Source organism: Equus przewalskii, chromosome 1, assembly GCF_037783145.1.
Source record: "Equus przewalskii isolate Varuska chromosome 1, EquPr2, whole genome shotgun sequence".
NCBI lineage: Eukaryota > Metazoa > Chordata > Mammalia > Perissodactyla > Equidae > Equus > Equus przewalskii.
In genome coordinates, this window is record NC_091831.1 from 41,118,304 (window position 1) to 41,142,866 (window position 24,563).

The 24,563-nt window shown below is 46.3% G+C and overlaps 1 protein-coding gene across 25 annotated transcripts in view; it reads left to right on the plus strand.

Moving 5' to 3' along the window:
- The first annotated feature begins 2,031 nt into the window (after positions 1–2,031).
- The window catches only part of SGMS1 (sphingomyelin synthase 1), a 279,683-nt gene continuing 257,151 nt past the window's right edge, over positions 2,032–24,563 (plus strand). For 3 of the 25 annotated variants that reach the window (XM_070562099.1, XM_070562185.1, XM_070562149.1), the window contains exon 1: positions 2,813–3,755. The gene's annotated coding sequence lies outside the window, so the exon portion shown is untranslated. The other 22 variants (XM_008518430.2, XM_070562329.1, XM_070562311.1 and 19 more) reach the window with 13 other exon arrangements.

Here is a 24,563-nt window from a genome sequence, read left to right on the forward strand (position 1 = left end):
TGGGTGGGGTCATTCTTGCTACTCTCTAGAAGAGAAATAAACTTGGGAGCTCTCAACTGGTCTTTTCCTGCTATGTGAACTGAAGGCAGAAAAAGCCTGACAGAAAGGAGAGAATAAACGGAAGAGCAGAGGAGACAGAGGGAGCCCTCCTGGGCTCCTGTCAATTCTCCAAGTCCTGGTTCCCGACTCTGCCTGAGCCTCAACTGCATCCCTGATCTACCCCAGTGTCTTCAAATAAATTCCAGTTTTTTTGTTGACCAGTGGGAGAACTCAAGCACCTTCTGAAGCCAGGAATCCTGGCCACAGGCATAGAAATGAGCACGGAGGGTTGAGCGTTACCAAATCCAAGTCCTGGTGCGAATGCTTGGAACCAGTGCTGTTCTCTGCAGCTGGCTTTTTAGATCAGCCTTGGTTTGGGAAGTGGGTTGTAGGTTAGCTAGATGAGTTTAAATGGCTAAGGAGGCTCATGAGGCTTTGTTACTGCTACTCAGGCTTTGTGGCTCCAGATTCTTCCACTGAGACAAACTGCATGAACACACAGAAGCCTCCTTGCTTCTTGAGCACTATTTGACTTTGACTATGGTCTGGTGATGGCTGATAGTTACAAGTCAACCGGATAAAACCACCACATTTTTAATCTGGTAGATTATCTTCTAAAGGTAGAAGAGTCAGTCATCTGGAACTAAACCACCTACTTTAGAAGAGGTGTTTTGGCAAGTGAGCTGTTTGCCCAAGTACTGCTCCTAGTATTATTTTTAACATATTTTAATGACAGATTGTGACTTGGAGGTGATTCATTTTTATTTCATCGTTGTCTTGACAACAATGTAATTTATCATATTCTACATACTTGCGAATTCTAAAATTTTACAATCAAGCAATATGATACTTAATAAAATTCTGATAAAAAATGCACTGGCAAAATTCTTTAGGGTTGGGTGAACTGGAGAGGGACAATTATTTTCAGTACAACATTTTTTTTGGTCATCAACAGTAGTGACTTAAGGACCACAACTAAATTTAATTTCAAGGAGAGCCAACTCAAGCGTCTTTTATAATCGCTTCACCCAGCGCTTACTTTTACTGCCTTTGCAATGTCTTTCTAGATTTTTTCTTTATATATAGCTTTCTATTTTATGAAACTGGAATAAAGTAGAAATAGGTTAGTGCCTTGCTTTTTGCATGTGTTACATATAATCTTAAAATTACTCATGGAAAACAATTTAAAAAACCTTTTATTATAAAAAATTTCAAACATACAGAAAACTAGAAAAATCACTTACAATCAAGAACTATTAATATTTTGCGAAATTTAGTTCATTTTTGGGGGGAGGGTATTTTAAAGTAAATTAAAGGCTCCTTGACACAAGTCTACACCAGATGCTACTTGAACCTTATTTTCTGGAAGTTCAAAGCTTAAAGGACATTCTGCTTAACTAGCACTCCAGAGAAACCAGCCAGCGGTCTTCTGACACTCCCTTAGTGCTAAAAACATTTGCATCACAAGAAAGCAAGCCTTTTCTTTCACCTCTTAGGGGCAAACTGACCGAAAATACTCAGTAGGGCTACTACGACTCACAGAGCCTTGCCCTCAGTAGACACTCAAAACATGTGGCCGAACCGTTTCAGTTATTTTAAAGCAGTACGTGACAGCTGCACTTATTAAATCTTGAGAAAAGCAGTAAAGTGATTTAGGGGGGAAAAAGCAAGAGCAGAGGGCGCGATAAAAACCCCTGCACTGGGGCAGACTGCCTCGCTTTGAATTCCCGAACGCTCAGTATCTTTTAGGGTGAACTATGTAAAATTTTAATGCCTCATTTATAAGTAGGCCCCCTTAAGGCTTAAAGTAAAATGTCCACCATAACCACGTGGAGGGCTTGTTAATGAGATTGCAGGTCCCCACTCGTACAGTTTCCGATCCTGTTGGTCTAGAATTGTGCATCTCTAGCAAATTATTGGGTGATAGTGACGCGGCTGGTCCTAAGAACACAGGAACCCCAAGTGTTTCGTCACAGGAGCTCAATGTCCACTAGTAACATCACCATCCAAGCTGCCCACCAGCACGGGCCGTGGGATATTGCACTGCAGCGAGGAGCGACGGCCTCTGTCCAGATGTTCCTGCCAACACATCCTGCCTCCTCCGCGGGGAACAGGGTGGAAGACGGAGGCAGCTGGAGCAGCGGTGTCGCTGCTTCACGGAAGGGGACCCCCTCTTCTCCAACTTCCACCTCTGGGTACAAGCAGAGGCCGTTCGCCCCTAAGTCCTTTCCCCTCGATTCCGCGGCCTTTTGCTTCTTGCCCTGGAGAGAGCCTGTCCTCCGGGCAAAGCTAAGGCCAATGAAGAGATTCCGCCACCCGTGGCGGGCTGGAGGCAGATGCGGAGCGGACGCTGGAGCCTGGAGGGAAGGCGTGGCGGGGCGCAGGGCGGTCCGCTCTGGTCTCGCCCGCTCTTGGGTCAACACCGATAGCCCGTGGCCGGAAGGCTGAGCGGAAGATGGCTGCCCGGAGCGCCGCGGACAGTCACGTGCCACGGCGGTTCAGCCGCGCGCCCCTCCCCCTCGCCGACTCCCTGACCCTATGGGGGGCGCAGCCTGGGGCTGCGTCTCCGCCACGGGGTTACAGCGCGGGCCGGCCAGGGAGGGAGAGCGCCGCGACAGAAGACCAGCTCCCCCGGCCGTCCGCCCCTAACTGGGCGCGAGGGTCCGCCTCGGGGAGCCAAGGAAAACCTTGCTTCGGGCGACCTGCACCAGGTCGGGCTACTGGGCATGCGCAGTACTCCCGCCCGAGCGGCCACTCTCCGGGTTTTTCCGGCAGCTCGGAGGGGCCGGCGGGAGGTGGGGCCCGGAGGGGGCGGGGCGGCCCCGACGCGGCCTCCGTCTCTCCGGCGCAGAAGGGAGCTCCCCGGCCTTCCCCGCCCTGCCTGGCTTGGCGGGGGCTACCTCGCAGGGCCTTCTTGTTTAGGGGATGGGAGTCTGTGGATAGAGGTTTGAAAATGGGCCTCAGAGTCTAAGGTCCGTCCTTTGCTGTGAATGGTTAATCAGGAGTTAATCACAAGTGTCGCAGATCTCACGCTCGGTGGGGAAGAGAATGCTGGGGTAGCTTGGAAACTCGCGCCCCCGAGCCCGGTCGCCAAAAGGCCGAGTTTGTGTTCCCTGTACCGAAGAGCTCCAGCTTTCAACTCTTCGTCTCTGTCCCAAGTAGTGTACCGCCCCTGACCGTAAAACAGGGCTCCCTAAACGGCCCCCTAAATATGTGCAAGCTGGGCCTTCCTCGCCGGCTGTGAAAACGCCCACCTCCTGAGCTTCCAGTGACTGAAAAATAAAACAGAAGGGGCCAAACCCTGGCTGCCCTTTCGTGCGCAGTCTGGCCGGGGTCCGGCTCGGTCTCGGGAAGCGCCCCGGGTGGACCCCGCCCGCTCGGCCCGCCCTCCCGGCCGCCGCGAACACCCGGAAGAGCGGATTCGCGTCGTGCTGGAAGCCGGGGCGGCTCAGGCCGCGGACTGGGCATGCTCGGCATGGGAGGCTAGCGGTGGCAAGTCGGAAGCGTTCGCACCAGCGGGGCAGCGGCCCGTGCAGCGGCAGCGGGCCGGACGGGAGCAGAAGGGCCGGCCACGGAAGGCTGCTCTCCCCTTGCGCCCGGCGAGCCGGCCAGAGAGCGCGATCCGGGTGCGGAGCCCCGACGCTGCCCTGCCCTGGATTTCATTCCGTGGCGGGGGGCTCGGCGAGTGGAATTCCGGCGGCTGCCGCGACTCCGAGGCAAGTGAGTGGTGGGGCGGGGTAACAGAGGCAGTCTCGGCGGGGCCGACCGGACACCCGCCTCGCGGGCCTGGCCTGACGCCGGGAGCAGCGTGCGGGCAGCCCCGGGGCGAGGGGGCGTGAGCGCAGCCCGCGCGGTGCCGCGCGCGTACCTGGCGGGCACTCCCCCCGCGCCGCCGCTCCCGGGGGGTGGGCGCGGGGGCCGGTCCGGCGGCCGGCCTCGGTGCTCGGAGGGAGAGGGTGGCCCGCTGGGTTCCCGGACCAAGTTGGGGCGGCGAGCAAGGCGGGGGCGTCAGTGGACACCTTTTCATAGCTGCTGCGTGCGGGCTGGAAGGCTGCTTAGGGTCGGATTGGGGCGAGCGGACAGTGGCGGGGCGGAAGAGCCGGACGGCGAGGAGCCTTTAGGCAGTGGCCCGGCCCGGATCCGGAGACCCGCTGGGCTGACCCCAAATCACGGCCCCACCCCCACGGCCCGGGCGGTGGCGTGACAGTTGGTGCCTCGGGGCCCGATCGCAGCCGGCCAGGCGCCCAGGGTTTCGGGATCCCCCCCGCCGCGGCCCCTTGATGCCCCCTGACAACATAACAGGTGGGACCCCCTCCCCAGGCCGCGAAACAGCCTCCTTCAGGGGCGGCTCTGAGACCCCGCGGGGCCACCCCCACCCGGTGAGGGTGTTAGGGGTAAGGCCTGGGGAGCCATCGGCGCAGCCTGGAACTGGACAGCCTCTCCAGGACGCAGCTCTCCCCGTGAGTGAGGGGTCTCCACGATTCCGAGGCGAGTTGTCAAGGGCAGAGCAGCGACAGCAGCGGCTGTCTCCCCCACTGCCTTCACCCAGACTCGGGCATGCCGGCCGGGTAGGGTGTCCGGGTACAGCCAACGGATTCAGTCTGGCACGTTCTGGCTAATGCTTGTTTTTCTCTTGAGAGTCGTGAGTAAAAATCGGGATGAGGGTTGCCATGGCCAGAGGGAGTGAAGAGAATCCGTGCAGGTGCTTCCCAGATGTTTCTTTTCACCTTCAAACAGTACAGACTTCAGGGGTGCACGCTTATGAAACCAAGAGTGAAGGCTGCTTTCTGAAAGGGAAGTTTATTTTCTATGTTACGGAGCTTGCCTACTATTTTAGCTCTCTTGACATTTACCTTCCTGGACCTTTAAAGCTGTTTGGACAGGTTATTTTGCTTGCAGATTTGGGGGTGTTTCTGGTTGGCTGCTTGGGTGTGGAAGTGGTAAGTGCCTGTCATGATTTGCTGTAAACTCCCCACGCTTCCTGCCACTGGGGCTTGAACATTCAAGGGGGACTGAGTGGGCAGAAAGAGAGGAGTGGGACTGTTGACGTAGCAACGCGATGGGAGTTGCCTAGGGCTGCCCAGACGTAACCGGGTTGGGTTGGCGGCTGTTTTGGCCTGTGCAGAAGGCGAGAGGGCTGGGTGTTTCATTGGTCCAGGGTGTAAGATGTCCATGAGAGAAGCCAGGCGGGGGATGGGCCCCTGTCTGGTCAGTGCTCCAAGGGAAGCCCAGCGATGTTTGGTGATTCAGCAGGTGGCAGCCTTCCAGCTCTGGAGCCATGCGTTGGCCAAGCAAGCCAGCAAGCAAGCAGCAGCAGCTTGTGCCTGCTGTTGGAGGCGCCAGCTTTGGGGGAATCTCCACGAGCTGCCTTGCCTATCTGCCTATCACAGCTCACTTTCCTGATCTCACTCGTTGTTTAGGTGTGAAGGCCCTGGTCTTGGGGGTTTCTTCACTGCTGCTTTTAAGCTATGTAGCATGTTCTTGAGCTCTCCAGTTCTGTGACCCGCTGGATAGCAGAGGCGGCAGCTGCCACCATGCACAGTTTCAGTAGTTAGTTATTCTTCAGAAAATGATAGCAGTATGTAAAACAGAGAAATAGTCTTTTCCTTTTATCTCTGCTTCAGAGATGAGAAATTTACATTTTGAGTAAAAGAGTAAGATGTATTTCTGAAACTCTTCAGTACTGGTAGTGAGCTATTTCAATCATCAGAAAAAGGAAATTAATTCAAGGGATGGATTAAACTGATGTGAAAGAGACAGAGTTCTTAAAACAGGGTCTTCTTCATTGGAGGATCCCTGGCATCTTGCACAGTGCCTAACTTGTGAATACTCAATAGATGGTTATTCCACTGAAATTTAAAATTGTTTTTGTAACAGAAACTTGTCGGCAAGTTTTGACACTTATGGAACTTTTTATGTCTTTGTAAGTCACAATTGCCTATGTCGATTTTAGATACTCAATTTTAGCTTGAAAACTCAATTCTTTTACTTTTTTTTTTTCTTTTTTTCCTGGTCAAGTCCCTTAATTTTCACATTGTGGGAGGTCCTGCACTTCAGCTGGAAAAACATAGGTGTACTTTGCTGACATATCTCAGGAAAATCTAAAGGACTCCTACATATAGCTGTCATACTTTTTTTTTTTTAACTAAAAGTGCCCCTGTTGCATATCAAATATGCTTTATTTACAAAATGTTATTTTATACAAAGCATTTCAGGAAGATCTTTCTAGAATTCCTCAATCTTTACCATCCAATGAAAAGTGTTGCTGTAGAAAAGATAAAACAATGTTTTGAGAATGAAAATTCTGGATTGTTTACACAAGGGGATAATCTTCCCAGGATGTCTGAATGTCCGGCCAGCTCGTCCTTCTGTGTTCTACCTTCGCTGTCCTCCTTCCAGTTGTTTAACTGGTTCTTCTTCGCCTAAAGACATACTTTCCTGGCATGGGTTTGCTTGCTTAAAGCTGCTGCCAGAAGCATCTGTTGCACTTTCTCACATAAATTCAATCAGTGGTGATTTTTATTTTCTGATTGTGTCATACGCTTTCCCACCACTTTGTATGGCCCTTGGGAAAAGCTGTGGCCATTGTGCCCTTGTGAGGGGCCTGAAACATTATAGATGGCTTTTTTGGGGCCTTTTTTGGATGGTAGCTATAGACACAACAATCTCTTCTGGAAGAACTGTTATGGCATGCCTGGTTTTAAAGATTTTTGGCCTTTCTGTTATAGGCTCTTGGTCAGGAATATAAATGATCATTTATTGTCTCTTACTACATTCCAAGAGTTTTAGCTATAACGTTTACCACTTTGATAAGTTACCCACCCACTAGAGGACCGTATTTCACATCAGCCCATTTGGTTGTGGGAGTCGGGGAGCAGCTTTGGATATAGAGGAGGAGAGGGTGAAGAAGTGGGGAGAGACAGGTTGGTGGGGCCAGGAAGATGGCTGGGTTTTGTACTGTGACTTCTGGTTTCAGTAAAACAGAATTGAATGGTTGATCAACTGATGTGGCTCAGTCTCCATTGGAGTGCTCTGCTTGCCTCCCAAGACCTCTTTTTTACCTCCACAAATAAACACACCACACACACACACACACACACACACACAGACACACTCAGATCCACAGACAACAGATGCAAGAGACACACTGAGAAGAGGCACAGACACTGATGTAGACACACATGCCCTTTGCCAAAATCCAAGAACCCCAGCCTCTTTGTAAATATTGCTCTGTCAAAGGGAAAATTCAGGGCTCAGGAGCAGGTTGGAATCTGGGGGCCTGAAGTCACCCCAGCCTTGTATTTCAGAAAGATTCCCCCTCCCTCTCTCAGTGGTGAGCTGATCTGCTCCCTTAGCCTGCAAAGCTCCTGGGGGCTTTAGTGAAGCAGCCATTGTATGTGAGTGCCGGTGAGTGGATAGTTAGATAGCTTTGGTGGTTTTTACCTTCTAGACTTCTGGTGCTGAGGGTTGAGTTAACATTCCTCAGTTTTTGGCATAAGATTCTCTCCTCTGCAAAGCCCCCTTCTTGTTTTATTGTTTTCTCCTTCATTCTCACTCCCAGTCCCCTCTCTGCCAAAGGAGCCTCCTCTCTTGTGTTGAATGTGTTCTTGGGTATGTCTTTATCTTTGTTAAACACGTCGTGTTATTTCATGCTTGTTTGCAATTTGTATAAGTGGTACTGTGCTGTAGATTTCATTCAGATGCTTTTTCATTCAACATTGAAACTTTTTGTTGTGGAGATTTTTAGACATTCATAAAAGTTTGGAGAATTTCATTCAGCATTTTATTTATCTGTGTTAGTGTAGGCTTATCTAGTGCATTGCTGTGACTGCTGCTTTGTACAGCTGGCCTGCTGTGCACCCACTAGTTTTACTTATCCATTTCTCTAGTGATGGACACCCAGCTCACCTCCACTCCTGCTACCACGAGCAAAGCTGTGGTGAACATCCTGTAGCATTCTCTTAATGATGCGTGTGAGAATATCTCTAGGGTAGTGGTTCTCAAAGTGGTCCACACCCAGCAGCATCGGTGTCACCTGGGAACTGTAAGAAATGCAGATTCTCGGGACCTAACCCACACCTCCTGAATCAGAAACCCTGGGGGCAGACCCCGTCAATGTGTGTTTTAGCAAGTCCTGGATGAGATTCTGATGCATGGAAAGGTTTGAGAATTGTGCTGTAAGGGTGTATACCCGGGAGTGGGCTGGCTGGGTAAAAGGAACAAGCACACCTCTTTTTACTAAATATTGCCAGATTATTCTCCACTATTGCTGAATTGGTTGACTCCCACATCAGTGCATGAGGGGTTCCAGATTCGCCATATCCTCGCTAGTGGTTGGTATTAACCATCCTTCTAATTTTACCAATATTTGATGCCTATAAAGCGGCATCTTATTGGTTTAATGTGAATTTATCTAATTTCTTAGTGACTTTGAGCATCTTCTAATTTATTGGTTAGCTATTACAATTTCTTTGACCAGCATTAGTCTGGGTTTTTTTTTTGGTTTGAAGATTTGCCTTGAGCTAACATACGTGCCAGTCTTCCTCTGTTTAGTATGTGGGACGCCACCACAGCATGGCTTGACGAGTGGTGTGTAGGTCCGCGCCCAGGATCTGAACCCGTGAACCTCAGGTCCCCTGAGCAGAGTGTGCGAACTTAACCCTATACCACCGGGCTGGCCCCTAGTTTGTTTTTTCTAATGTGTGATTTGCAGATGTTTCTTGCATATTCTAGATATGAATCCCATCCTGCCGTTTACTAACTTTGTGAATAGTAACTTTAAGAAATTTTTAGTTTCAAAATAGCCCAAATTCATTAATTTTTGCCTTATTTTGCATTTTAGGAGTCTTAAGATGTTCTTCCTTACCCCAAGATTCCAAAAATATTCTGCATTTGCATCTGTTACCTTCCTAGTTTTACCTTTCACAATGAGGGGCTTTAATCTGTTTGAGGTTCATTTTAATATACGGCATAAAGAAGGAATCCAGTGTTTTTTCTTGTCATTTTGTGAGCCACTTTTCCCCAAATCATTAAACAATGTATTCTTTCCCTAATATTTTAGAGATAATGGCGCTACCTCTGTCATAAATCAGGTTCCCAAATGCACACGAGTCTATTTTTTGCAACTTTATTGAGAGTTATAATTTACTTGTGCTAAGCTACATCCATTTAAAGTGTGCAGGCTGATGAATTTTGACAGATGTACATGCCTGTGAAAACACTACAATGAAGACACAGAGCCTTTCCATCACCCTGAAACTTCCCGTGGGCCTCTGCCTTCCACCTCTCCCTTTGTCCCCAGACTCAGGCGGCTATTGATCTGCTTTCTGCCACTGTAGATTAGTTTGCATTTTCTAGAATTTTATATAAGTGGAACCGTACAGTATGGTACTTTTTTGTATCTGGCTTCTTTGACTTAACATACTGATTTTTAAGATTTTTTTTAACATAAAATTTACTATTTAGCCATTTTTAATTGTACCATTCAGTGGCATTAAGTACATTCACATTGTTGTGCAACCATCACCACTGTCCATCTCCAGAACTTCTTCGTCAGCTTAAACTGAAGCTCTGTTTCCAGTAAACTCCACTTACTGATTTTGAGATTCTTCATGGTGTGGAGGGGGTGGGGTGGGGGCTGTCTCTGTTTTAAGTTCTGTTCCAGTCATCTGTCTGTTTCTGTGCCATGTTATTTTTATTATTATAGCTCTGCAGTGTGTCTTATATGGCAAGATGAGCCACCCCTTTGCTCTTCTTTTTCAGAACTTGGTTATTTGTGGACCTTTTCCTTCCATGTACATTTTGGAACACTTGTCAAGTTCTCAACGAAGTCTTGGAAATGTGATTGGCATTGTATTGAATGTATAGTCCAATATGGGGAGAATTGACACCTTTTCTATCTTAATATTGTAATTCTGTCCATGAACATGGTTATTCCATCTTTTTATAATGAATTTTAGTAGAGTTTATAATTTTCTCTGTCATGGTAACATTTTTCAAAGGTAATGTGTTGCTTTGAGGAGAATTTGCGTCTGGGCTCCGTAGTCTGAACGTTGGAGGAAGGCCGAGTAGGGGCTTTGGGGACAGATCTTGTTTCAATCTCCTTTCTCCATTCCTTGGCCTTGAGTGACACTGGGCAGGTTCTCACCTTTCCTAACACCAGGTTCCTCCTTCCTCAAACTGGATCCAGTAGCCTCGCCCACGAGGCTGCTGAGGGGTTTAAATGAGGGGTTTAACTGAGGTCATGTAGGAGAGACAGGGAGTACAGATCTTGAAACAGAGTTCCTGCTCAGTGAATGTTGGTGTAATACCTCCCCTAATGCTGGTTTTAAATAGCATAAACTTCATACTTTTACTCTGCTGCTTAGGGATTGATAACAAAGAAGTCTCAGAAAAGCAAGGTGAATAAGCCAACCAGTTAACTGTGTAACACTCTCTTCTGAGTCTACATAGGCAAGCCCATGCTTCTACCTAGTTTTGTGGGGTTTCAGAGAAAGTACGGAAGTATCTTCGGAAGTATCAAAGAATTTTACAGTCCAGTGGGGAAGAAAAGACTGACATACAGGAAATGATTAGAGAACTCTATGTGACAGATGGTGTAGAATTAGGGGTTAAGTGCTTTGGTGTCAGAGGAGTTACGAGAAGCGAGAAATGCTGCTCTGTGAGAGTTTTGACTTGACGTGGGTGGAATTAGATTGGGAGAGAGACCGGGTCTGAGAAACCAAGTATAATTAGCATTTCTGTCCAGGGCTTGGAGGGCCTAGTATTGAACCCCAAGACAATGGATTTTGTGCCTAAATTTAATTGTCTTAAAAATCATTGCTTTGAGGGGTCCGGCCCCGTGGCCGAGTGGTTAAGTTTGCGCGTTTGGCTTCGGCGCCCCAGGGTTTCGCTGGTTCGGATCCTGGGCACAAACATGGCACCGCTCAACAGGCCATGCTGAGGTGGCGTCCCACATGCCACAGATAGAAGGATCCACAACTGAAAATACACAACTATGTAATGGGGGGCTTTGGAGAGAAAAAGGAAAAATAAAATCTTTAAAAAAAACATCATTGCTTTGGGATCAGTTGTAACTAGTGGCTAGTAGATGCCTAGGTAACTAGTGGGTCTCTGCCATATAGTACCGTGGTTAAGAGCACTGACTCTGGAGCTCGAGTGCCTGGGTTCAGCTTTTGGCCTTACCGTTTAGGAGCTGTGGGACCTTAGGCAAGTTATATAAACCTTTGTGCCTCAGTTTCCCTAACCCTTGTCAGTGGGTGTAATAACATCAGATACCTCAGAGGGTTGTTGTGAGGACTATATAAATTAACATTTAAAATGTTAGTTTTAATAACATTTAATGTTAGTTTAATGCTTAGTTCCTGGCACAAGGTAATCATAGTATGAATGTTAGCTGTTCTCATGACTGCTTTTGTTAACATTCCTTGTGTTCCTCCTGTATCTCCCTTGGGGTGTGTAAGGCCTTGTGCCCCAGAATTGGATGGCGTTTGTCCAGAATGACCTGTTGGAGGCACAGTCCTGTAGAGCGGACTTTGCACGTTGCCGGGCGTGCGGTGGGTGCTCAGTGCGGTGGGTGTAGACTGAACGAGTAAATGCTTGACATGTAGTAGAGCAAGGTGCTCTCTCTGTGGGTCCTGGATGTACTCAGTCAGGGTTCCGGAATGGAGTGGATAGAAGTCAGGTGGTCACCATGCAGGAAGCAAGTTTTATTTTGCTGTATTCCTTGTTCTGATTAGACCTTTCGGCAAAGGCTTAGTAATCATAGGGATTCACATTTGTTGAGGGCTAACCACATGCCAGACACTGTCTAAGTCCTTAACCCTTGCAACAGTCCTACGAAATGGATGATATTATTATCATCTCCCTTTTAGAGATGAGAGTAGGGCACAAGTAATTTGCCCAATAAAGTAGGAGTGCCCTGAAGGAGTTTAGCGTTTGGGGCCTTTGCCAGCTGGCAAAAATTACCAGAGTAGGTGCCGTTGGTGGGGAGCCATCATAATTACGTAAAGAGTTGTGAAACACAGGTTAGTCCCGCAGGGCATTCCCATGACCTTGGAGGTTTATCAGGCTAAGCTGATGGTTCTCAAATTTCAGCATAGATCAGAATCATCTGGGGGCTTGTATATCAGCATCACCTAGAGGCTTGTTAAAAAAACCTCCTCTGCTGGCCCACCCCCACCAGAGTTTCTGAGGTACATAGCATGGGGTGGGGCCTGGTGGTTTACATGTCTGGCATGTTCCCAGATGCTGCTGAGGCTGCTGGTCTGGGGAGCACTCTTGGAGAACCACTGCTGAGTGCAGTACTTGCCTCAAAGAGGAGCCAGCTGCTCCCACTTCTAGTTAGAGTCAAGTGAGACGATTTCAGAGTAAAAAATGCTCAGTACCTTCCACCTCATGAAATAAAAACTGAGCTCTCATGGTCTTGTTTGTCTAGGCCAGCAGAGGCATGTCTGAGCCAGTGCAGGTTAGAAATTTGCTTTCTCTTCTTGCCAGTGTTTCTGACATGGCTAAAATAACCCAGGGTGGAGAGAGAATTTGGACGTGCAAGTCAAAACTCATTAGAAGCATGAAGTGCCATCTAAGGCGTCCCATCTTAGGAAGATGCCCTGAATTGTTTTTATCTTGTTATTTTCCACTCTCCCCACTCCCTGCCCCAGGCTCAGAAAGGTTTGTGTCTACCTTTTATCCCCTTTGGAAAATTTAGGCACAGAGAAATTAAAAGTGTGTGAAGATGCGTAGCCTGGCAGTGGAGAGGCAGAAGATATTCTTATTTGACTGGGTTAATTGTAGTAGAAAACTGTCTGTAGGAAGGCACTTAAAAAAGAAAAGAAAAAAAAACCCAGTTGTGTACCTGTCTCCAGCTGTTGTGAGGTACAATAGCCACCACGTGTCCACACTTGGTACAGTGCCGATACACAGCATGCCCTCAAGAAGTGGGAGCTGCTGTTATTACAGCAAATGTTTTCCGTTTGGCAGTTCAGGCTGCATTTCCCCCATGTGAACAATGTTACACATAAAACTGTGGAATGAGAAATTTTTAGAATTGAAAGATTGTGTTGGAAATCAAGACTTAGAATTAACTCAGAGGAGAACAGACAAGTCAATTATGTTTGGGAAGAAATGTTGGTCTAGATTTTTCCATGCGCTAGTTGTTGAGGCTCTCCTGTGACCTTGGCCGCCAGGATTACTTGTTTGCTTGGTGAGGGGATGTGGCAGGGCAGAGAGGATGGGGGGATGGCCAGGGACAGACGAGGGAGGCCAGAGAGGCCTGCTCACATATGCAAGACCTTCTCACTTTTGGTCTTTTCATAACCTGGGGTTTATAATGGCAGTAAACATGTGTCAAGGGTCTGCTGTGGGCTTGACCCCCTGTTAAGCTTTGAGTAAAGAGATAAGTGAGATGGGGTCTGGGTCCCTTAGGGGTTAGTGGGGGAGATGGACATGTCCATAGATAGATGCCGTCACCAAGGAGTGAGTGCAGTATGGCAGCTGCACACCAAGCACCCTGGGGACAGGGCTGGGAGGGCTGGACAGAGAAGGTCCCCTGCCCCAGCTTCCCTATGTGACGGCGCCCGGAGGAAGGTAACTGATACTGTAGGATAGTGTAGATGGAACTGGACATGATGTGTTTTGGTTTAGTTTTCTTTTTTCTTTATTTTTGGGGTTTCCGTTTTTAGTGCGATAACTCTGACAGCAGAGAGGACTCTGGGAAGATGCGTGCTCTCGGTGGTCGGCCAGCTGAGGGGACTTGAGACCTCCAACTGCACTTGCAAACCACTCAGGAAGTCATGGGGGCGGGGTGCTGGGCAGTTTACTTTCTTTGTCCTTAAAAAATGTGGCTAATATTTAGCTATTGCCTAGGAATGTAAAACCAGCAGAAGATTAATGACTTTCTATCTTGAAGGTAAATCGGCTTTTTAAAGAAAGATTCTTTATTAAAAATAAGTTTTATTTTATTTGCCCTCAATTTTTGCCAAAGTGCTGAATTCCACTTTCAGTTTGTTTTCAGTGGTTTGCATTTCTCATTTTCCTCGTCCCTTTCCTCCGCCCCTCCTCCTTCCTTAATATCCGTACGAATACCATGCAGGTTAAGGCCTGTGTGCCAGTGCTGTGACCTTGACAGACCTGGCCTCTGCCTCCTTATCTGTAAATGGAGAGTTTGGATTTGCTGACCCCTGGTCATCTAGTCCCCAGTTCCATGAGTCCCGTGATTAGGGAACACCTGCAAAGAGTGGCTCACGAATTCCATATCATCTGTCGTTTATTATTTTGTTAGTAATAAAGAATCTTACTTCAGAACCACCCTCCCCAGTCCTATTTAGTTGCGTGTCCAAACCGCTTTATAGAAACAGCAGTAAGTGGCTGATGCCTCACTGTTCGTATGGTCCAGGTTGTGGCTAAGCCCCTCCTGGCAGGCTGTCTCTGTTAAACGTGTAAAATTTGGGATGTTCAGCCTCTTAAAAGTTTCCTGCAGGAATACCGCGTGAATCCATGAGGGACGGAGGATGTGATGACTAATCTCAGGTTCCGGGGTGGAGTGGGGGGCTCTTCAGCTGAGCCAGGTGGGTGGATGATGCTCAAGTGGGGAATGGAGCTCCAAAGAGTTCCAGGCTAAGTGAAGGTTGGGGATAGAAGAAAAAAGTCCTGGGGGAGAACAGAGCTCAAGAAACCTATCCTGTAAGGAGGTGTGGAGGGTGGGCGGAGGGAGATACCCCATTCCCAGTGGTGGGGGCAGGAGCAGAGGCCAGAGAACTCCGAAAAGGGGCAGAAATAGCAGCCGATGGGAAGGGAGGTGCTTTGCGATAGCTTTTTACCCTCCTGACAAACACAGGCTGACAGTTTGGGCAGAAGTCTGAAAAGGGGATGGGGGTTCTGATGTTCCTGAGGCCAAAAGAGAAGAGGAGTTTGTTACTTTCCAGGAAACCAGGAGGGGAGAGGGAAGTGTGAGGAGGGGCGAGCAGGGCCCTGGCTGGGTGAAGGTGCGTGCTCAGTGGAGGAGGGGCGAGCTGGCACGCCTGGAGCGCCGGAGAAAAAGCCAGGGGACCAGTGTTGTAAAAGAGACGCCCTGCAGGGGAGAATCCATGGCCTTCACCCCAAGCCAGGCTGCCCTTGTCACCTGAGATGAAGAGCAAGTGGGGACAGGTGTGACTGGGGCACACTTGTAAGGTTGTAGTGAACTTCTTTGGCCATCTGTGTGATGGTAGGAGAAGGGTCCTCTTGGTAAGAGGAACTGGGAAAGGCAAGGACCCAGGAGCCCTGTTTTGAAAGCAGCTGGGGAGTGACAGAAAGGGCAGGGGACTCAGGTTTAAACCCCTTTGGGCACTGCCTTTCTCTCGGGCGAAATGGAAGTAATAACCACTAAATCACAGTGTTGTCATATGAAAGCCCGTGGCATGTGCCTGTGGTGGTGCAGGGCAGCATTCACAGTTGTTAGCGTGACCTTGGGAACTGTTAGTAGAGGCTGAGCCAGAGGTTCCTGTTTGAGAGGGAGGGACTGCTGGTTTCCTCTCTGCTCACCCGGTGGCATGTTGACCATTCACATGACTAGATGGATCGTGAGTGAGACTTAGAGCCAGTGCACGGGCCTGTCCATCTGCAGCCAACTTTGTGGCCGTGTGTGGAGATTTTTCCCCATGTGGACTGTGGTGCTTTCCCTTGTGTTTCCACCTGATCTTATCCCAGAGCCTGTCCCTGTTCCCCCCTTAGCTGTTGGTTCACTCTCCTCACCTTAGGATCCCAAGGGCACAGAATGTGCCATGTATGTCATTGCTCTTTGTGGAAGTCTTCGTGCTTGGCCTCAGTCTCTAGCCTAAGCCCTCAGAATCTTTGGGACCAGCGGCTTTGGTTTGGAGGAGGCTAAGGATATAGGTGTGAACAAAGCAAAGTCTCCGCCCACATGGAGTTTTTTTGGTAATGGGACAGACACAATAATCAAGCCAACAAATAAACGGCATGCCAGGTGGTCAGGAGGTAAACCTCACTCATGCCCCGTAATGGCTCTGTTCCCCATTCACAAGGTTGGTCGTTTGACATTTGCCTTACTGCTGCTGTTTGTGTAGTGACACCTGAGTTACTTTGAGAGGCCCTAAAAGTTAACCAGCAGTTGTGCTGGGCAGCATTCCAAGTTTCCATAGGGCCCTGAACATGGCCGGCTTTCCCCCTCCCTTTGATTTTAGAAACAGAGACAGGATGGTGAGAACACACTCAGGAATTTCTCGAGTGTCCTTTTGGCCATTTGTTTGAAGGCTGTATCAGTGGCCAAACGGTTTTTATTGGGGTCCATGGATGGGTTTCACGAAGACACTGAAATCAAGTTTATCATCTTGGGTGTGTGAATTTTTCTGGAGAGAGTGTCTAAAGTTTTCATTAAATTCACCAGGAAGATCTCCGAAAGGTCAGTTTTTATGAAAGTGGATAAAAGTTAAAATTGTGCCATTGAGAGTCCTTATTGTTGTCTGTCCCTTTTTAGAGGAACTGATGAGAAGTGACTTGCCTAACGGGGGAAGGTGGACACATGCCGAGATCCTCATTGCAGTTATATAGGACTTGACATTTCTGTATCTTATGGACGGGACAGCTTCAGTTATTCCTCTGAGCAAACAAGAAGCAAGATGATATAGCTGGCATCGTGGAAGACCAGCTAACGCAGTGGGAGAAAAAGGGGGCAGGATGGGTGGGGCTGCAGTGTCGTTTTGTCCGCCACTGAGCAAGAGGAGAAGGTTGAGCCGTGGGAGGAGAGCAGACGACCACTTGAGCAGATGCTGTTTCTCAGATTTCTGGGTCTAATGGGCACCGAAAATAGATCTGGGGAGGACAGTTTAGGACTTTGGCTATTGATGTTAGAGGCACCTGTTTTAGGAGATTCTTCTGCTTGAGAAGTCCGCAGTAGTTTATCTAAATAGTAAAGTTCATGACAGTTGTCCTTCAAGATAAAGGTATGGAGGGTACCTTTTAAGAGGGATGGCAAATACTTAACATACTCTTTGATCCAGCAATTCTACTTTTCGGAGTTTAAGAAATAATCAAAACCATTATTCATCCCAGAGCTGTTTATTGTAGTGAAAAATTGGAAACCTAGATATCCAACAATAGGGAATTATGTGTTTACACCCAATGGAATACTAGGCAACCCTTAAAAATACTATCTAGAAGAATGATCATATAGGAAGTTCTAAAAACATTGTTATGTGCAAAAAGGTATGTACTGCTTTTTTAAAAAGATAAACTATTAAAGAAATAATGGTTGGGTGCCTACTATCAGCCAGGTGCTCTGCTGGGCACTGGTGACACAGTGATGAACTAGGCATATGTGGTTCCTGCCCTCAACAAGCTTATAGTCTACTAGGGAAATAGTCAAGCCACATTGACTTGGTCATAAAAAAGTTTTATAAATACTCACAGGAGGACTATAAAAAGAATGACTCCTTAGCAGGCAGTTTGATCCCCCTGTGAAGTCCGATCAGGTGTCTCTGTGTATCTGTTACTAGCTACCTCCATGTTCTGAAATCACTGATTTTTCTGGAGAGCTTGAGGTAAGTGTTAAGATGTCTTACTGATAATGCCCTACTGTTAATCTGTCTTTCTCTCAGCCTTCCTTGCCCCCCCAGCCCCGTGCAAGGCTCTTTGGGTGGAAAGTGGTGGTGGTGGTGACACAGTTGTTGTAGGTGTAGGGGCTATTCTCGCCCTACTTTCTGGCTTCTCAGTACTGTAGTCGTCACAAGCCTCATCACCAGCTCACCTGAAATTGCCTCTTGTCATTTACTGTCACCTCTCTTGGGCCTTATGTTGGTCTGAGTCTTGGGCCCCTAACTTGCTGTTGTCTGTGGTGTTTGCAGCCATGTGGAGTAGGATTTTATTCTTAGAAATCATCTGGTTTAAATCCTTTCTTGGAGTCTGGTGAGCTCTGGATTGGAACCTGGGTGTCCTGACTCCCATAGGCGTCTTTTCCACCAGGCAACAGCTGTGGCCCCTCCCCATCACCAGAAGGATGGCTCTTCCAAGCAGATCTGCTTTAAAAATTAGTATGCATTTCAAATCAGTGACCCCCACAGAGCTCCAATAAAAGTTAATTCCTTCAAAGGCAAAAGGGCAGCAGATTTCTTGAAGAAGAAGAAATTAACCACTGCCTTTGGTAGTGTGGCCACCAGTCACAGTATTGAGATAAAGTAGAATTGGCGTTGGCAGCGTTTGCCAAGTATGTGAAAGTGATGTGTTCTTAGCCAAACTTAGTGAGCTTCCACTGTGTCCCAGACACTGTTAGGCTCTCAGGGTCCACAGAGGAAGATGTGGGCTCTGCTCTCAAGAGCTACACTCTAGAGAGGGCAACTGAGAGAGGGACCGAACGACAATGCAGTGTGATTAAATGCTATGTGTGCTGGTGACCAGGACTGAATGAGTTTTGGTTGAAATGCTCAGGAAGACATTCACCTGGGATGGCAGGCCTGAGCAGGACTTGGTGAGTGATAGGATTGCCAGGGACGCGGCTGACATCAGAGTCTGCGTGAAGGGTGCGCCCTGGAGCCTGGCAGTGTACAGTCTCTCCTGGCTGTTCAAGGCGGCTCTGCGTTTGCCTTTTAACCTGGGTTTGGTTTTTCTTTTAGAAAATGTTTTTTGCTTCCTCCTCTCTCCCTCTTACCATTTTCCCTCCCTTTCTCCCCTCCTCTGCCTCTTTCTCCTCCTCTGTTTAGAAAATGTATAACTGAAGAGAATATCATTTGTAATCTATCACCTATAAAAAACCACTGTTATCATTTTGGTATGTGTCTTTCTAGTCAGTTTTATATAAATATTAAATGTGCACTTAATGAACATTTTGATTAAAGGCCAAAGATAGAATGTTAAAAGGAATTGTATTGCCAAAGCTAAATCTCACTGTTCTAGAGTCAGTTTCTGGGATACAAGGAGAATTCTGAAATTTTGTAAGAGTTATTGCATCATTATTATTAAGATTATAGTAGTCAAGAATTTGGCATTGTGGTACAGGAACTCAGTTTCTTAGCATAGATGACCAGTGTAGGAACATTTGTGATATTGGGTGGATACTGACTTTCAGCTGAGGTGGAGGAAGGGGGAGTAAGGATTTTATTTTTTTGGGTTCTAAATTATTATTATTTTGTCTAGCTGTCAGTATAATATGATATGAGTGGTAGTTTTTGTCTAACTCATTGAAATTTTGTTCAATAACTGACTTCTCTCCTCTTTAACGCCTGGACCTAAAGATTTCTTTGGCAGCAATGATGCAGTTTCATTGAAAGTAATCCCTTACACCTGCTTTACGTAGTGCCTGAAGGAGAATATATCTGGATAATCGCAGAAGCAGAAGTAAGATTGTTGCCCTTACACAAAATTTTCCCTGATGTTTTTGCATGCGATCGCGGATTCACACAACCAGTTGAGAGAAAAATGCCTCCTTAAGCCTTGACTATCCCAGTGTCTTAGAAATATATTTTAAACCTATACAAACAAAATATATATTTCGATGTATATTTAAGGGTCCACCGAAGCTGTCTTCAGTTTCCATCCTTGGCCAAAATTTGATCTTTGGTTTCAATCTGGAAACCAAATTACGCTACATGGAGTAGTGTGATTGGCTTTCAGGATAACAAAGCTGTTTTCCAAATCTTCATCTGCATCTCGGCTCTCACTGCCTGCACACCAATGTCACTGTCTTGCCTGGAGAAGAATGACAGAAGAATCTTCTCAGAGGAAGTATGTGAGAAATGTTTGCTCTCTCCAAGCACCTCAGTTTCTAACAATGGACTACTTTCCTGCAGGCAACCATTGGTTGTTAGTAAGCATGCTCTTTGATGTCATTAGTAAGCATGCTGGCGATGCTGTTCTCTGCAAAATACAGTGTTAGAATTTTCTTTTATTCAAGCAGCCTTTTAAAATACATAATAAGCGACCGTCCTGTCCTGTCTTTGTCTGAGTACGTGACAAAATCCTTAGGGTGTCATGTAGTTTGCCTTGGGGTGGAGGAGACTTTTATTCTAAAGTACATCTGGAACGCCCACCAGCTTGTTGCCATGCTGATGTGCTGTAACCTCAGTGATGATACAATCATTGATCTCAGTCCAGTTCAAGGATTCCAGAAACAACATTTGAAGATTGCCAATTGAAACCAAGGATCAAATTTTGGCCAAGTGTGGAAACTGAAGACAGCTTCGGTGGATCCTTAAATATACATTGAAATATATATTTTGTTCGTATAGGTTTAAAATATATTTCTAAGATGTGACTGAGAATGTTTCAAATCTATAATTTGCTTTAAAGAAGTACATCTTTTATTTATTTTAATTATAGTAAAACATACATAAAATTTACAATTTTGAGCATTTTTTAAAAATTTATTTTATTTATTTATTTTTTTGAGGAAGATTAGCCCTGAGCTAACATTTGCTGCCAGTCCTCCTCTTTTTGCTCAGGAAGATTGCCCCTGAGCTAACATCCGTGCCTGTCTTCCTCTACTTTATATGTGTGACGCCTACCACAGCCATGGCATGCCAAGTGGTGTGTAGGTCTGCACCTGGGATCCAAACCAGCAAAGCTTAGGCTGCCAGAGCAGAGTGCAGACTTAACCGCCGGCCCCAATTTTGACCATTTTTTAATTGTGCATTTCAGTGGCATAAAGTACATTCACGTTGTTGTATATACTTTCTTGTGATCAGTTTTACTAGAGGACTGCCATATCCAGTTTGGTCAAGGAAATCTTCCCTCGCAGACACAAAAACACCCAAGTACTTTCAACAGTATTCAGCTGAAAGCTTTAGTATTTGCCTGAGATCAAGAGAGCAGTTTCACCAGTGAACTTGGCGGCAGCCTTGAGTGAGGCTTGTCAGGGCTCTGGCAAACAGCCTGCTGTTTTCGTATCTTTTGCTCTCATAGCTCTTGCCTGTCAGCACCAAACTCACCATCTGTGAGTTTACTGACAGCTTTGTAGGTTGTATTTTTATATTAAGGTCTGTTTTCTTGCTGTATGATCTTTGTTTTTGTTTAATCATTTTTTGGCGTCTGTCTTATCTTTTTACTGATAGGTATGTGTGTGAATTTGTAGAGTTGTGGAGTGGATTTGAAAAAGTCCTTGATTTAAATAGGTGACCTCTGAAACAACATAGCATACATGTTTGATGCTCAGTCATGTAATTTATATATTTAGTCAGTCACTTTTGGCAATCAGTCAAATTTTCTACTTCAAAGAGTAACTGTAATAACTGGGTGAATACATTTTTTGGTTCAACATGCAAGCTATAATCAGAGATGCATCTCTGGGAAGAAGGATAATTGGAGTTCTTTTGTACCATTACCATTTGGAGTGTAGCTAACTAACCTGGCACTGCATCAGGTATCTAGGCAAACAGTTGCCAGTTTACAGCTAAAGTCTGTTTACGTTATGCATTTGGTGACTGGCTGGCGGTGTGATTTCTGAGATGTAGGATCTGCTGTGCTGCAGCCCCCTCAGTCGTGCTTGTGGTTCTGCTTGGGCCGTAGAGGGATGGTGGTGAGACCGTGGCAGAGATGTAGGGCTCCTGCCTGTGTGTCCCCAGGTGGACCAGTGATAGCAAGTGATCTGTGTCTTTACTGCTGCTGGGAACGTTACGGGGAAGTAGGCCTTACTTTCAAGACTGTTTATACTCACAGCGTCTGTATCTTCCATCCTCTGCTGAGCCCCTTTTAATCTGAATCTTTCCCGGCCACTCCACTGAGATTGCTAATCTGACATGACTTCCTGACCCTGTGGCGTTGAAACCTTTTTCATCTTCCTTGTTGACTGTCTCGGAATGGAACATCCTCTTCCTTTCCTTTTCCGCTTTGGGTCTTTGAGGCCCTCTGTACTTCTGGTTCTCTTATCTTCCACTAGTTCCTTCTTTGACTCCTTCCCTGGCACCTCTACCTGATTTATACATGTAAATGTTCCCCAGGGTTCAGCCCTTAGCCCTGGTGACGAGCAGCCTGGCATGCGCAGGCTCATGTAAGGGGAGCCATCCCCTGTCTTTGAGGTGGGGTGGCGGGGAGATGAGGGTCCGGCTGGTAGACGGCTCTGATCATTTGGCTTTTACTCAAAAAGTTCCCTGCTGTCTTGGAATTGTGTCAGAACAGTTAGGCCTCTAAAACCTGCACCGTGTGGAGGAAGTGATGGAGAAAGGGCAGAGCCTTTTTTTTTGCACTGAAGCCTGTATTTTAGGAATAAACTCTAGGGCTCAGAAATATTGACGTATAGATTAAATCTGACCTTTCCCATTTCTGATCTGTACTTCACTGCCAGAATAGTTAATGTGACTCCCACTGGAATAAACAATGGCATGTATTTCAGGTTTTATGCTACTCTTAATTTTCAAAAATTCAGTAAATAATATCTCAACCTGCTCACATATGCTCTAGTTTATCCTGTTCCTCTGTCTACATATAGAAGACAAATTTTCTACAGTCTTCATGGTAATGAGCATTTAAAGATAAGTAGTGTTAGAAATGGGGGGCTGGCCCCGTGGTCGAGTGGTTAAGTTCGCGCGCTCTGCTGCAGGTGGCCCAGTGTTTCGTTGGTTCGAATCCTGGGCGCGGACATGGCACAGCTCATCAAACCACGCTGAGGCAGCGTCCCACATGCCACAACTAGAAGGACCCACAATGAAGAATATACAACTATGTACCGGAGGGGCTTTGGGGAGAAAAAGGAAAAAATAAAATCTTTAAAAAAAAAAAAAAAAAAAAAGAGAAATGGACTTTAAGAATTCATTTTTTTCTCTCATAGGTTTGTTGCCAATTGCATCTTTAAGGTCCTTTCAAATGTTTTGGCTGTTCAGTTTAAAATAGTAATGCAGTATTTCTTTTATGACTGTAGAGGATTGTACAGTTTAGTTTTCTTTCCCACTCAGTTTTCTTTATTGCCTTGAGTTAACATTTGGAGGTACTGTTTCTGATATTGTGTAGCTCAAAACTGTAATTTCTTGTATTTTTTTTTTAATTTACTGAACTGCCTGGTGGAGATTTTCTTTATCAGATTTCCTTATTTGTGGAACCAGAACTTTATGAAAAAATGAGAGAGGGAATATGAGATATTGGGAGATATACATCATGGTGTAATGAAAATAAAACCAAGGCTCTTGACTGTTGGCAGAAATGGGTTTGGGTGCCCTCTCTGCCAGTCACCTGCAATAGGATGCTGATCAAATTACTTGAGTTGTTTTAATTTTAATTTTCTCATCTGTAAAATGGGGATAATAATGCTCACCTTACAGGTTTGTTAGGGATCATGTGTGTAAATCCCCAGCACACTGTAGGTGTAGAGTAAATGATAGTGGTATTACTAGGACTTTCCCTCTTGAGGCCAAAATATGTTACAAAGTAGTTATGTTTTTCTGTTATTTTCTTTTATCATTTACCATTACAGAGGATATGGAGGTAGAGATGAGGAAAGTCTACACTGACTGAGAACCTCATTTTATTGTTTGATTGAATTCATATTGTCTAAATTTGTGCATTTCCATCTTTTCTCCTGATTGCTTTTGCAGTTGTGGAATATGATGTTAAAGAAGTAGACTGCAGTAAGTTTTTCTCTATCTAGAACTTTTGCAAATGAATCAGGCTGACTAGACAGTTCTTTCCCTAGGTCGTAGAGGCTTTATATTTATTTTTTCTCAATTTTAAATTTTTTATTATGAAACTATTAAACATTCAGAATAATATAGAGAATGATATAATGAACATCTATACTTAGCTCCCCCTCCACCAGTTTTATTAAATATTTTGTGTGTTTGACATGTTTTGGTATATATATTGTTGTTGTTCTTATTTTTAAACAAACACCTCATCTTCACTGGACTGTATGTTCAGGGACTTTGCTGTCTGGTTCACTGCTCTCTCACGCCTAGGACAGTACTTGGTGAGTGGCAGTCTCCAGATAAACACTGTGTTTCCTTCTCCAGTCTCCAGTGGCCTACCCCTCCCTTCTCCCAGAGGTAACACTCTCACAGGTAGTAAGCAATTGAGGAGGGAGAAGTATCATGCTAGGTTCAGCCAGTGATACAAATGTGAGTTAAATAAGGACTATCCTCACAGGCCTTTTTTTTTTTTGGTGAGGAAGACTGGCCCTGAGCTAACATCTGTTGCCACTCCTCCTCTTTTTGCTTGAGGAAGATTGTCCCTGAGCTAACATCTGTGCCAGTCTTCCTCTATTTTATATGAGGGACGCCAGCACAGCATGGCTTGATGAGCAGTGTGTAGATTGGCACCTGGGAGCCAAACCCACGAACCCTAAGCTGCTGAAGTGTAACCTGTGAACTTAACCACTATGCCTCTGGGCCAGCGCCCCTCAAAGAACTTTTAATGCCATGGTATAAGGTAGGACACATGAATTCAGAAATAGCTCCTGTAGAAACCAGAACATTCTTCCTGCATTTGCAGGGCCACAGTGTGGCTGGTTATCAGAAGTAGCTGCTGGAATGAACTTTAAGAAGCAGAGCTGGGGCAGGGCTTTCTAGGTGGACAGAATGGTTGAGCCAGAGCTCAGCAGTGGGAACAGTGTTTCT